This window comes from Phocoena phocoena, chromosome 5 (assembly GCF_963924675.1).
Source record: "Phocoena phocoena chromosome 5, mPhoPho1.1, whole genome shotgun sequence".
Lineage (NCBI taxonomy): Eukaryota > Metazoa > Chordata > Mammalia > Artiodactyla > Phocoenidae > Phocoena > Phocoena phocoena.
In genome coordinates, this window is record NC_089223.1 from 40,367,343 (window position 1) to 40,380,590 (window position 13,248).

At 42.1% G+C, this 13,248-nt stretch overlaps 1 protein-coding gene across 2 annotated transcripts in view; it reads left to right on the plus strand.

The window, feature by feature from the left end:
* The first annotated feature begins 3,154 nt into the window (after positions 1-3,154).
* Positions 3,155-13,248, plus strand: part of LIN54 (lin-54 DREAM MuvB core complex component) — a 72,007-nt gene continuing 61,913 nt past the window's right edge. The window contains exon 1 of one of the 2 annotated variants that reach the window (XM_065877543.1): positions 3,155-3,444. The gene's annotated coding sequence lies outside the window, so the exon portion shown is untranslated. The remainder of the gene's footprint in view (positions 3,445-13,248) is intronic. The other variant, XM_065877546.1, reaches the window with a different exon arrangement.

Consider the following 13,248-nt stretch of genomic DNA (forward strand, 5'->3'; position numbering starts at 1 on the left):
AGGCAGAGACTGTGTGTAGCTGCTTGACACCTCTCACTTTATATGATCCTCAGGATCTTGGAAAGCTATGTTATTTTTCTTTTGTAGATGGGAAAGGAAACTTGATAAATGTTATACACTTTAGTAGAGGTGCCAGAATTTAAAACTAGGACTGCTTAACTCCAAAATGATTGTTGCTTCCACTACAGCATGTCTCACCTCCTCCTTTGTGTTCCCAGGTTACAGTCTCTCACGTTGACCTGCACGTCCTCCGTGCTTCACTAGCAATTACAAACTGTACCACACCATTTTATACTACGTATATACTCTTTTGTATTTTCTATTGTTTCCTCTGTAGTCTTCTCATACAGGGCAGTTACTCACTGAATCTCTGCTTGCTTATCCGACTCCAAATTTGGGCATCTTTTCTTACCTTATAAAAAGAATACCGGGAAAAATAAACGTAAAAGATTACCAAATACAAAGAATTTTGATTGTGTTAGTCTTGACTGTATACCTCAAAAAAAAGTCCCTTTCAAAATAAGTTTAACTCTGCGTGGTCTTCCAGGGGCTTTTTTAGCGACCCCCGCAAAATCAGTGTCTAAAAAACAAAGAGATTTGGCATTTGTGATTACTGATCACTTCCCCACCCAAGAACATCAAACAACGGCAAGATGCTGGAAATCGTACCTACAGCACAGACTTCCTAACAAGGAAAGCTAGAAGATAACACACTCCCTCCCAAGCTCGGGCGCGACCCCGCCTTCCCCCTCCCAGCTTCAGCTGGATGGAACATTCCGTGCGAAAGCTTTGACAGAGCGCACACTCGGAGTCACGTGGAGCAGGAGCGTACTCGCGGCCGCCTTGCGGGATGACGCTAGCTAGGTTGCCAAGGGGCGGAGCAAGGCGCCGCGGAAAGGGCGGGGAGAAGGAAGCCGTGGAGGCGGGGCGGGCAGAGTGGAGGGGCGGGCGGAGAGGGGCGCGCGGGAGGGGAGGGCCCAGCGTATTATGGGATGCGGCGGTGGAATGGCGCTGGGCGCGTGATTTTGAACAAACCCGGGTCTGTGTCTTGGAGGCGCCGCCGCCGCCGCGGCTGCGGGGAGCCCAGAGATCGCGGCGTGAGAAGGAGGCGGCGGCGCCGCCGGCTTTGGTGAGTGTCAGCCCCCGGGGTGGGGGCCTCTGGGCAGGCGGGCGGGAAAGGGGGCGCTGCGGGTGGTGGCGCGGGCGGAGGGCGCCGGACCGCCCCCTCCGGGAGCCCGGGCTAGTGAGTAGTGGCGGAGAGCGGGAACCTGCAGTCTGGGGGACGCCGCGCCGCATCCCTGGGCCGCAGGGGGAGGGAGGATCCTCCGGGCTCGGCCCCTTCCCGCCGGCACTCGGGAGGGCGGCTGTCACCCAGCGGGGCCGGCGCTCTGCCGGCAGCCCGCCCTTCCCGGCGGTCTGGAGGAAGGGCTCCCGCGGCTGTTGACACGCACACTGCGCGGCCCGAGGAGCCCCCGTGTCGGCCCCGGGTTTCTGGGAACTGGTTTTGCTGCTGTGTCATTTTGTACCAGCTCCTCCTTTCCCTACTGCCCGCCGCCCCGTTCTTCCTATGCCCCTTTGTATGGTATCTTCTTCGTGTATGTCCGTTTTCCTCGCGAAGCCCACCAGTCAAATGTCACAGTGTTCCCGAGGTGCACGGGGGAAGGGAGCGGGCCAAGACTTAGCTTGGCCAGCCAACGGTAAACACCAAGCAGAGTGGGGGTGAACAGGGCTGGCCGTGGGGAAATAAAGTTTAAAGATAAAGAAATTGGGAAGACCTGATACTCTCAGAGTCTAGCAGGCTGCATATAGAAACGGCGACTGAGCTGGGGGATAGTACTTGTTTAAGCCTGAAGCTACCGACTTTTATATGGAGTTGTCATTCAAGCAAGGTAAGGAAATTAAATGCCTTTTTTCAACTTCTGCCTTTCTCTTTTTAAACTAACTTTTAAAAAAGGCGGTAGAGTGGCTCTGTTCGAAACCTTGAAATTCAGTTTGCTCATTTCAGACAGGTCTTTTAGAGCTTATGCTGTAGTTGAATGGTAGGTATAGAATTCAGCTTTTCAATGGGTGGTTATCAAATCTGAAATTAACAAAGGTAGTCAACTTAGTTTTTTTTTTTTTAAATTCTGTTCCCATCAGAAGCCTTGCAGCTTATGTTTTCCTGATATTTCTTTGATGATTAAAATTTGCGTATATTCTCTTTTAGTTATTTATTAAGCTGCATGATGAGAGGAGCTGGTGGAGCTGGGTGGGTAACTCTAGGGTCTTGCTCTGAAGCAAGCTGCTTATTTTCACACTATCAAATAAACATATCAGCGGCAGATTTTTTTTTTTAATTTGGTGACTTAGATTCTAAAAGCATTTGGCAAAGAATTTTAACTTAGAGGTATATTTTCTGTATTTTAGAAATTGTTCACTTATGAATAGGTTCAGTACATTTTAAACCTAGTGGCACTTTGACGTCTTAAACCAATGACAAACGAACTGGAAGTCACAGTGTTTATGGACAGAAATGATCAGACGAAATTAAGTGGAAAATAGTTAAGAAATTTATTTGAAAACTAGACCTTTTGACTACAGTATCTGCGTGAGAATCAATGCCTGTAATTTACAAATGTATCAGAGAGGTCGGACGTGCAGTTGGAAGTAGCCCATTCTGTCAAAAGTAGTGCTGACGGTGGAGGAAAATGTCAGAGCTGGTGAATGACATTAAAGGTCTTGATCCTGTTTTTAGTGTCTGAGAGGGACACAGTGAATAAAAGGCATTCCGTCATCTCTCTCAAGTTGCTTTCCTGAAAATGAGAGAGTTTGGGCTCTTTATTGCCCTTCTGCCCCCTTCCGCATGTTTTTTGCTCTTCAAAACAAAAATGTGCCGGACTTGGGGCCCCGCAGGTTGCACGACTTGCTTTCGCGTTGCTACCGGGCCCGCCGGAGCACCATCCTTCGTGGCAGGGTGAAAGGTCTCAGCGTGGGCTGTGTGTGCATTAGTATCTCCCTGAGCGTTTGAAGGTTGGCGGGGCCGGCGGGAGGTTTCCCCGGATATGTGGGTGTGCGCCTCTCCGGAGGGGAGGGCCGGGGAGGGGAGGAGGAGGAAGGGGGAGGTTACTGGCGGCGGCGGCGGCGGCGGCGGCCCGGGCTCCGGCTGTCGGGGAAGCTGCTGAGCTGTGATGGTGATGACGAGGTGAAAATGGCGGATCTTTCGAAATACAATCCCGGCCCCTGACATACCAGAGGCGGCGGCCGCGGCGGCGTCGCCACCCGGGCTCCCTCCTTGGCCCCCGGGATCCCTGTAGCGCTCCAGTTCGTGCAGACTGGGGAAGGAAGCGGCTGGCCGGAGCTACCGTGCACAGGCAAAACAAGCACCGCCCGGGCTCGGAATTGCCCGGGACCTTCTGGAGTCCCCACCTCGGAGCCGGAGGGAGGAGACAGCGGCAGCCGCCGGAGGTAGAGGAGAAGGGGATACCCGAGGGCTGCTCTGTTTTGAGCTCTCTTTATTTGGGGGAGGGGGTGGGTGGGAGAAGAATTGCGTCGTGGGTCAGGGAATGACTAGTTCAGAGGGCAAAGAATCAGTAGCCTCATAATGACATCAACATTATTCTTTGAGTGTTAAGAGGGCTTGAGTTTGCTCTTACACCTAAGGCTGCTGCTGAGGCCTAGATGAACCGCTAGCAGTTATCATGATTACCTGATTTAATATTTAAAATATCCACTCTGGCGGGTGTTGGTTTGATGATGTTCAGCAGTTTATGGGGTTGTATGTTTCTTTAGGGAGGCAGAGCATTGACATTTTATTCTGCATTTAAGCTCTGTGTCTTAGATCATAGTCTGTTACTTGTTGGGGTGTGGATGTTCACATTTTTTGAGCATGTGGACCAGTTTTGTAATCATTAAAACTGTTGCCGTTTTATTTTATGGCTCTGTCATCTATAGAGGACCCCTTGGGCCCTGCCATTTGGCAAATAACAATTGAGATACTGTAAGTCATATTTGATATCCATGTTTTTCCCTGCCTCTCATCCATTTCATGAATTCAGAGAGTAAAGTTATGGAAAATTTCATAGTAGATTTTATGATCCAAGTGAAGTGCAGCTCTGGGCGCTCTATTTTTGTTCACAAGTTTTACCTTCATTGTTAAGGAAGTTGTGATGGCTTGATGCTCGCACTTGATACGAGTCAAATTTTAAGTTGGTTAAAGATAAATTGAGACCTCTGTTTTATTTTACATACTTGACTTGTTAGCCCTTTGTTTAAAGAGCTGGAGAATTGGCTTGATTGACTCTGTGACAGCCATTGTCTAATTTCGTTAGGTTACCTAAAGATTCATGTATGTTTTAGATTGTGCTGCAGATCCCCAACAGTAGTGTTACTGAAAAGTTACATGTGAATCAAATTTTTATACATTAATTTAGGGCCCTCTTTTTTTTCCAGCTTTTGTAGTGGAAGGTTGGGTCACTGGAAGGTTGAATATATGAGTGAACAGAGAGGTGAATGTTTAAGAAATGGCCCCTGGTAATGTTTATGATAGCAGTGATTTTCCTTATCCAAGTTTCCTACAAAGAGATGATGTCATAGTATGTCATACAATATTATTCATTGAGTATTTTATTCAGAGAGGAAATATTTGTGTGTATAGCTTGGACATTTGAGTGTCCGAATTCATTCACTAGAAGAATAAGAGACCAAAAAAAATTTTTAGGGGAAATAACTGAGAGGTACTCAGAGGTTTTAGTTAATGAATTTTCTAAATCATTTTTTTCCTGATATTCTCGTTTTATCCAGTAGGAATTTGGTTGTCTTTGTTTTTTCTTATAACTTTTATGTTGCAGTTATTTGGGCCATGCCAACCCAGCTGCTAAGTTAATAGTAAAACTAAGTATTTTTAAAATAATTAAAATAAAGAGGGAGATTTAATGCTTTTTCACTGGCTTTCTTTTTTTTTTTTTAAATCACCGAGTGCTATTGTCTTTTTGTGATTCCTTGTGATTGTCTTTCAAGACCAGCTGTTAGATTATTGTGGTTAAAACAATTAATAATTGGAAGTGTGTTAGAAAGAAATGAAGAGTTATGCCAGTGGAGGTAGTCGGTCGTCTGTTTTGGTGGAGAGGAGCATTACAGATTCCTGTTACTTTTTTCAAATATTACTATTGGGTGTCTATTATGTGTCGCATACTATGCTAGGGATGGGTGATACCTCAGTATCTTTGCCTCAGGAAACTTTCACTTTAGGAATTGGAGATAAAGTTGCTAGGTTGGGTAGAACCTTAATACAGAAGGCCTTGAGACTTACAGAAAATTTTTGAGTAGGAGAGTGACAGCCTCAGAGATGCACTTGAGGGAGATAAGTCCTGTAGCTTTTTCTGTAGGAGGTACTGCAGATGAGAGGAGATAAAGGTAAAAATACGTAGTTGGCTCTGAGCTTTGGAGATTTGGAAACTCTTGGTTACAGTGGGAAGGAGACATTGTGAAGGTGTAATCTGCATGATATATGACAGATTAAAAGTTCTATGGAGAGGGAATTCCCTGGTGGTCCAGTGGTAGGGACTCCATGCTGTCACTGTCCAGTGCCCAGGTTCAATCCCTGGTCAGGGAACTGAGATGCCACGTGGAGCTGCCAATAAATAAATAAATAAAGTAAGTAAGTAAGTAAATAAAATTTTTAAAAAAGGGAGAAATCAGGAGAAGCTAATTTAGATAGAAAAAGAAGAGAAGAATTTTCATTTGAGCTTTACTGTACCACATAACTGTCTTCACAGTAACCCTGCAAGTAAACTAGGGCTTAGGGCTTCCCTGGTGGCGCAGTGGTTGAGAGTCCGCCTGCCGATGCAGAGGACACAGGTTCGTGCCCCGGTCTGGGCGGATCCCACATGCTGCGGAGCGGCTGGGCCTGTGAGCCATGGCCGCTGAGCCTGTGCGTCCGGAGCCTGTGCTCCGCAACGGGAGAGGCCACAACAGTGAGAGGCCCGTGTACCGCAAAAAAAACCCCCAAAAAACTAGGGCTTAGAGAGATTATTGCTTAGGGTTACATGATAAGCAACTAGGAGAGTCAAGATTTGGAAGCAGATCTTTCTGATGTGAATCCCCATGTTTTTTCCACCAGGTTAATCTTGAGCATGAATAATATACAATCTCCCTTTAAAGGGAAAAAAATATTGTGGATCCTCAGTATTGGCCTAAATAGTTTTATTTTATTAAAATATTTAATTTTTAGATGTATATAAATTCCTTATGCTTATTGCTTATATGGAAGTATAAAAGAAAAGTAAATTTATAAATGAAATATAAACAAAACTATAAAGCCAGTAAAACCAATTAAATTTAGGATGATGGATAATGTTGTTTTGCTGAAATGAAATCTTTCTTTGCATAGTGAATATACTATTGTGGGCCTTGGCTAGGGTGCAGTTTTCTGTATGCTGTATATCCTATGATAACTCAACTCCTACACTACTTTTCTATGTTTGAATGCTGCAGAGCTTTCCTCCTTAAATCACTGGTTAGGTGGTTTGGCTTTCACTTGGCATAAATATATCATTTACCTTGTAAGACCCTTATATGCCCACTCTAATTCTGGTACCATTGATGGTAGATATGAGGTGGTTATCAAGGTGATCCAGAATATACTTTTAAAAAATATATATTATTGAAATGAAAATATGAACTTCTCAAAATTTCTTCAAGACTCATGTTTTACAGTTCACTGCTCCCAGCTTAGTTTGAGAAATGTAGTTCTGTACCTAGTTTTTGAGTTGTTGATGTTTGATCTTAGAAATGAAAGCTAAAATCCAAGTAGTATAGTTAACCAGATAGTGCTGGTGGTAAGCTCTAGGTACAAAAGTGTAATTCTTAAACATTCAAATGTTTCTGTCCCAACATCTGACCAATTACTCACCTATAATATGATGATAGGTCGTCACCATTTTATATTAGTATGTGCAAGAATGAAAACAGTTGTTTACCAGGTTGTCCTCCATCTGTAACTAAGGGAAAGAAGAGTGTTTCAGCACTGGTAATATTCTCTAAGAAACCATTTAAAAATGTGAAAGCATAGAGCATTTATCATTTCTATCTTATATTATTTTTTATATTATATTTAGCTCATTTCTTTTACTGCCCTAAATCCGTCCCTCCATTTATCTCTGTCTTGAACTAATTACTGTAATAGCCTTCTAACTGGTTTCCCTGCCTCCAGTCCAATAAAATACTGAGATGAAGTTAATCCTCCCAAAGTACAGCTGTGATCATGCCACTCTTCTGTTGATTTCTGAGGTCTGTCTGGGTAAGGCCTTTGGTTAATTTCCCTCCACAAAGTTGGGAAGCAATACATATTAAATGCTGATAAAAAACATAAATAAGTTTAAAACTAAGGCTTTTAGAAGTTGATTTTATGAGCAGAAATGTTGGGGGCATGGAGAATGCATTGTATGTTCAATATTCTTTTCTCTCCATACCTTGAAAGGTAACCTTTCATACAGATGTGGTAAACTAAAGCTCCTCAGTCCCATTGGCTTGTGAAGATCCTCTCTTTTCTTGGAGTGGTCCTCAACACAGAGATGATGAGGTTGCATGTGCTAGTACATATCTTCCATTCCTAAGGGATAAAATTAGAGTGATGATTCATGTAACTACATGGCCAAACCCTTTCCTGCCATGCCCACAAGCTCCTTTTGAGAGTTTCTTTTAGCATAGGCCACCATGCCCTGCATGTGACCCTGACTGAAACAGATATGGATGTTTAATCATAAAGCAGTTATCACAGTCTGCTCAGTGGCCTGTGAGGTGTGCTGGCTCCTGAACTCTGCACAGCCCATACTGCTTAGAGACTGGCCAAACGAATCAGACCTTTTCTTGTTACAAGTTTGAACTTTACTCCTACTTCCAAGGGAGACTCCTAGGTCTATAGCTCCTGGTCCCTTTTAATAGGACAAATAGGAAGACATGTTCTGCCTAATAACAGAGCTTTAAAATATATGAAGAAGCAAAAATGCATAGAAGAGAAGATGACAAAGCCACAATCGTATTTGGGAATTTTAACAGCCTTTCTCAGTAATTGATAGAAAAGGAAAAAGAAAGACTATGGAAGATATGAACAACACTATCAACCAACTTGACCTAATTGACTTTTATAGGGTGCTACCCTCAGCAACCATAGAATACATGTTCTCTTCAGGTGCACGTGCAGTGTTCACCAAGATGGACCATACACCGAGCCTTAGACTAGTCTCTAAATTCCATCTACACATGATGGAAATGGTAATTACAGTCTCTGACAATAATAGGAGCAAATTAGAAATCAATAATAAAAGGTAGAAAATCCCCAAATATTTGCGAATTAAATAGCACACTTCTTTATTTTCTGTGTATCAAAGATGAAATCACAAGGACTATTAGAAAACATTTGAAGCGAATGATAATAAAAACATATTGAGATTAGTAGAATGCAGTTAAAGCAGCATTGGGGGAATTTTTAACATTAAATGTTTATTTCAGAAAAGAAGGTTTAAAATCTTTATGGTAATAAATTTGGCAACTGAGAGGAATAGACAAATATCTTAAAAGATACAAACTATCAAATATCAAAGGTTTAAAATCAATGATCTAAACCAAGTGTTGACAGATTTTTTCTATAAAGGGCCAGATGGCAAATATTTTAGGCTTTGAAGGGTAGTGTGTATGTGTGTGTGTGTGTATATATATATATATATATATATATATATATATATATACACACACACACATACACAGTGTATATATATATATGTATGTGTATATATACGTCTGTATATATATATACATATATATATATATATATATATATATACACACACACACATATACTCACTCTCGCCCAACTATTTACAAATGTAAAAATCATTCTTAGCTGCAGAGAAATACATAAACAGACCGTGGGCTTAATTTGGTCTGTAAGCTATGGTTTGTCGAATCCTGATCTGTGCTTCCATCTGAAGTTTCTAGAAAAAAACAAATCTAAAGTAAGCAGAAGGAAGGAGATAAAGGTAATAGTTAAGTAAAAAATGGACAAACTGTTGGGAAAAATCAATGAAGCCAAAATCGTTCTTGAAAAGATCAGTAAAATTGAAAAATCTCCAACTAGACTGATCAGAGAAAAAAAGGAGAAAAGACAAACTACCAAAATGAGGATGGAAGAGTTGCTATCTCTACAGACATTAAAATAAAAGAATATTTTGTATAACTTTATGCTAATAAATTTGGCAACTTAGAGGAATAGACACATTCCTTAAAAGATACAAACTATCAAATATCAAAAGTCACTCAGAAAGAAAGATAACCCGAGTAACCCTACACATATTCAAGAAATTGAATTTATAGTTAAAAACCTCACAAGAAAGCTTTATGTCTAGATGGCTTTACTGGTGAATTCTAACAAACATTTTAGGAAGAAATTGTAACAATTCCATGAAGACTCTTCCTGAAAATTGAAGAGGAGTGAAGACCTCCCAACTCATTTTATTAGACTAGCATTATCCCCAGAGAGCCACTACAAAAAAACTACAGACCAGTAGTCCTCATGAGTATAGACAAAATTGATTAACAAAATATTAGCCAGTAGAATTTGGCAGTATGTAGAAAATATGATTTTATACAATTTTATATAATTTTGAGTGGAGTTTATTTCAGGAATGCAGAATTGGCTTAATAAAAAATCAATATAAGTCCCAGACTAAAAGAGGAAAGCCATATGATTATCTTACTAGTTGTAGAAAAAAACATATGATTAGATATCCATTTATGATTATGATTGAAAAAAGAAACAACTACAAACTGGTACTATAAGTTAGCTTTCTCAACCTAATAGAGGGAATTTATGAAAAACCTACAGCTAAGGGTAAGTCTGGGAACAAGGTAAAGATGTCTGTTCTTACCACTTTGATTCAACATTTTACTGTAGGTCCTAGCCAGTGCGGGCGGTAAGGTAAGGAAAAGAAACAAAAGACATGCAAATTGGAAAGGAAGAAATACTGATCTTATTCTCAGACACCATGGATTATCTTTCTAAAAAATCCTAAGGGCTCTACATCGAGATTTAGTGAGTTTAGCTAATTGTTAGATACATGGACAATATAAAATAATCAGTTGAATCTCTGTATACTAGCAACAAACAGTTGGAAAATGGAAAAAAAAAAAAAGACCACTTGCAATGCATCAAAAAAGCGTGAAACACTTAGAGATAAATTTACCAAAATATATATAGAAAGAAGACCTATACACTAGAAGTACAAAAAACATTGCTAAAATAAATAAGTAGAGAGAGATACTTTTGGGAAACAGTTCTCCCTGGGTCTTTGCATTTCTGTACTTCTTACAAGTGAGGCGGTGACAGCCCTTTTATCTACTTTTTTTTTATTTAAAAAACTTTATTTTTGTCTGCATTGGGTCTTTGTTGCTGCGCACGGGCTTTCTCTAGTTGCAGCGAGCGAGGGCTACTCTTAGCTTTGGTGCGCAGGCTTCTCGCTGTGGTGTGCGGGCTTCTCACTTCAAACTGAGCTGTTGTTGCAGAGCACAGGCTATAGGCACGAGGGCTTCAGTAGTTGTGGCACGTGGGCTTCAGTAGTTGTGGCTTGCAGGCTCTAGAGCGCAGGCTCAGTAGTGTGACAGCCCTTTTAAACAATTTTTTCCAGGATGTTTGTATAGCATAAAGCCTTGGATGATAGCGACTCCTGCTGTTGCAGAGGGCAGATTTGCTTATTGTCCAGTATAGTAAAGATAATATCTCCCTTTGGACAAAGGGCAGGTGTGCTTCAGGTTATAAATGATTAAGGTTCCTTAAGCTCAGGGTCCGTCAGTTGTGATGCAAACCTGCCTACACAGTGTCTACCTGGGCTCCTCTCCACATCTGCCCTGTAGGACTTGGGGGCAACAGGGGAACTGATACATGCATGATACTTATGTTCCTTGCTGTGCTTGGAGTAGTAAGTCCTGTGTCTCTGACCTAGGCCTACTGTGTTGTCCGCCAGTATCCACGTAACAGTGACAGGCTACTTTGTTAGCTTGCAAGGAGAGGCTAAAATCTCAGCTCCCTCCCAGTACTTGACAGTTTTAGCCATAAGAATGGAGTGCTGACAGAGACATGGCTTTTTGAAAGAGGGATGAGGACCTTGAGGGCTGGGCTAGGGGGATATTGAAAGACTCTCTGGCATCTGGCAGCGAATGCTCTCACCCAAGTGGTGGGCAAGGGTGGCAGAGGCAAGGGAAGTAGGAGCCCTTCGGTGTTCTACCTCTTAATGAATATTTAGGGGCTGAGCTGAGAGATAGCCTGAATGGTTACCTTGGTTGTTGTACACTCAACTCCATGGCCCTAGCAGAAGGGCGGCGGGGCTGTAGCTGCTGAGTCAAGGAGTCCCCAAAGCTGAGAAAATGATGTTAGAAATGAGGATCTGGGTGGATCGAAAACATTAGAAGTTTGTTTGGTTGAGCTGCAAGTGTGGGGGCTTGAAACTGAAAGTAAATGCACCGTCTGACCACTGTCTCCTTCCGTGGGGTGACCTCTCCTCCTCTTACACCTTGACTTCAGGTGTTTTAAGGAGAAAGATGAATAAGTGTTGGGCTGAGGTCTCCATATCCTTAAGGGAGACCAGAGGCCACACCCATCTGTCTAAACGTGCTGGGGGAACTTCAGGGAGAAGAGGGAGTCAAACTTCTATGGTTGTGTTGGATGCTGACACCCAAGTCATCATCCTTCCTTGTTCTATGGGGGATGGAATGTTCAGAGACAACTGACAGGCCTTGGGCAAGGTCCACGGTAGGGAAGGGAAGCTAATGTGGCACTGTGGGTGAGGCCGTTTATTGTTGTGTACTGTTATCTGGCTTCCACTGCAGAAGGTATAATTGGTGTTGATGTTTTAAAGAGCCTGTCTGTAAATGCCCTGTTCTGTAAGTGCCAGAGGGGATTCTCCTGATTAGGAAGAGCCGCATCTAGAGAAGTGCTCATACTTTGGAAACCTTAGTGATTCCTCTGAGCTACAAGTTACTGTGACTGATGGTTTTGCAATATATGTAAAGAACTCATCCAAGTCAACAAGAAGATAAAAAACCCAATATTTTAAAAATTTGACAAAAGGCTTTAACACAGGCACTTTTTAAAAGAAGATACACAAATAGATAACATTCATATGAAAAGATGCTCAATGTCTTTAATCATCTGGGAATTGCAAATTAAAACCACAATGAGGGCTTCCCTGGTGGCGCAGTGGTTGAGAGTCCGCCTGCCAACGCAGGGGACACGAGTTCGTGCCCTGGTCAGGGAGGATCCCACATGCCACGGAGTGGCTGGGCCCGTGAGCTATGGCCGCTGAGCCTGCGCGTCCGGAGCCTGTGCTCCGCAACAGGAGAGGCCACAACAGTGAGAGGCCCACGTACCGCTAAAAACCCACAATGAGATACCACTTCACACCCACTAGAATGGCTAAAGTTAAAAAGACCAACAAAACCAGTTGCTGGCGAGGATGTGGGGCAGCTGGGAGCCTCATGCATCGTTGGTGGGTGTACAAAATGGTACAGCTGAGCTGGGAAGTAGTTTGGCAGTTTCATGCAAAGTTAAAAATAAACTTACCTTATGACCTAGCAAGTCCACTTCTAGGTATTTATTCAAAAGAAATGAAAATATCTATCCATAAAAAACTTGAATTTCATAGCAGTATTATTCATAATAGTCCCAAAATGGAAACAGTCCAAATGTCCATCCACAGATGAATGGATAAACAACTTGTGGTAGATTCATCCAATGGAATGTTACTCAGCAATGAAAAGGAACTGAGCTGCTAATAAGGGTAAGAATAAAGATAAATCTTAAAAAACATACTGAGGGAAAAGGCTTATACTGTATATTCCTTTATGTCATGAGTACATAATATATGATTCCATTTATATGAAGTTCTAGAATGGGCAAAAAGGCAACACTAATCTAGTGAGGTGATAGAACAGACCCGTGGTTGTGTAGAGTAGGATTTTGGGGTAGGAGGTTGACTGTAAAGGAGTAGACTTTTTTTTCCCTCAATTTAAAAATACCAGTGGTAAAAATTTAAGGCAGTAAATTTTGTGATTAAAATTATGAACTTTGTGTCATAAAACGTATCCCGAGTTTGAGTTCTGGCTCTATCATTTACTGGGTAGCTGTGTGACCTTGGGCAAATAGTTTAACCTTTCTAAGTTTCCTCATATGTAAAATGGGGGTGATAATTATACCATATTAGAGTTGTCAGGATAGATTAA